This window comes from Leptonychotes weddellii, chromosome 3, assembly GCF_054177405.1.
Source record: "Leptonychotes weddellii isolate Sample4059 chromosome 3, ASM5417740v2, whole genome shotgun sequence".
In the NCBI taxonomy this organism is placed as follows: domain Eukaryota; kingdom Metazoa; phylum Chordata; class Mammalia; order Carnivora; family Phocidae; genus Leptonychotes; species Leptonychotes weddellii.
In genome coordinates this window covers 91,583,518-91,583,963 of record NC_138371.1, presented here as the reverse complement: position 1 = coordinate 91,583,963, position 446 = coordinate 91,583,518, and positions in this window count along the sequence as shown.

Sequence of the window (446 nt, the reverse complement as noted above, 5' to 3'; positions counted from 1 at the left end):
TATTCCTTATGTTCCACAAATAAGTGAAACCATATGATAATTGACTTTCTCTGCTCGACTTATTTCACTTAGCATAATCTCCTCCAGTCGCATCCATGTTGCTGTAAAAGTTGGGTATTCATCCTTTCTGATGGCTGAGTAAGATTCCATTGTATATATGGACCACATCTTCTTTATCCATTCATCTGTTGAAGGGCATCTCGGCTCTTTCCACAGTTTGGCTATTGCGGACATTGCTGCTATGAACACTGGGGTGCATATGGCCCTTCTTTTCACTACATCTGTGTCTTTGGGGCAAATACCCAGTAGTGCAATTGCTGGGTCATAGGGTAGCTCTATTTTTAAATTTTTGAGGCACCTCCACACTGTTTTTCAAAGTGGCTGTACCAACTTGCATTCCCACCAACAGTGTAAGAGGGTTCCCCTTTCTCCACAACCTCTCCAAC